Genomic DNA, 1,079 nt, shown 5'->3' with positions numbered 1-1,079 from the left:
AGCAGTTCCATGAGAATTGACATGGAGAAGTGCATCAACATTTAATTTAATTTCTGCAATCAGAAGTGCATAAACGATATTGATTTCTTCATAAGATACATTTATCATGAAAATAGAATGAAATCGTACAATCGTGTAGAAATCGATTATCCGAATACATTCAAAAAATATTATTACATGTTTCTCCTACCGAAATATTCTGCTTTAATTAGATAATCATTAATCTACTCCTACCAAAAATCCTGTCAAACTGGTACTGTTGTCTGCCTTTTTATATCAATGATTAGCTTATTGAAAAATAACGAAAATTCAATTTTTTCTGCAAATTAACATACTTTTATTACAGAGATTGTCTGCATTATGCAAAGTTGTATTTCGTCAACGTTATTGATTCCAATATTACATTTCCTAAATACCGTTGTGCTTCAAACACGTGCATTTCATTGTAACACTGAATAATCTCATTTTAAATGTATGTTACGCTGCGCAAATTATTCGCTAATAAGAGGGAAAATAATTTGCGAATACAACTGTATACTCACTATGGATACATGCATCATTCACGATTCGATATCAATGCACACATATACTGAATAAAATTTTGTTTATTTAATGTACTAATCAGTTAATTTTTTTGAAATTCAGAGATTTTAAGGTACGAAAATGTATACAATTCGTCGGCAGGAAATAGATTACATGAAAGTGACATTTCTTTTATTATACATCTTGTCATATATAGTGCTACAAAGTTATTATTGTTTCACATCAATAAAGATGATCATAATGTTGTTATTTAGGAAAGTTGCACTATCTACAGTTTTCATGCAAGAGAATCTCCTCGCTTTCGAACCTACTCGCAGTCAAACTATAGCTAAATTGACTACGTTTCACTGCATACATTATCAAATCTAGGCTTATTGAATCTTAGTGGTTGGTATGCAGTGGTCACTAAGAGAGTGGCGCCCGTGGGAGCCACCCATTTTTCGGTTTAAGGCCCGGGTGGAGGGATTTTTGCCCGACATGTCCCTAGGAAATTCCCTAGAAAAAACGCGTTTTACGGGTAACGAAATGCCAGCCCC

Source organism: Fopius arisanus, unplaced genomic scaffold, assembly GCF_000806365.1.
Source record: "Fopius arisanus strain USDA-PBARC FA_bdor unplaced genomic scaffold, ASM80636v1 scaffold00449, whole genome shotgun sequence".
NCBI lineage: Eukaryota > Metazoa > Arthropoda > Insecta > Hymenoptera > Braconidae > Fopius > Fopius arisanus.
This window is presented reverse-complemented; position numbering follows the sequence as displayed.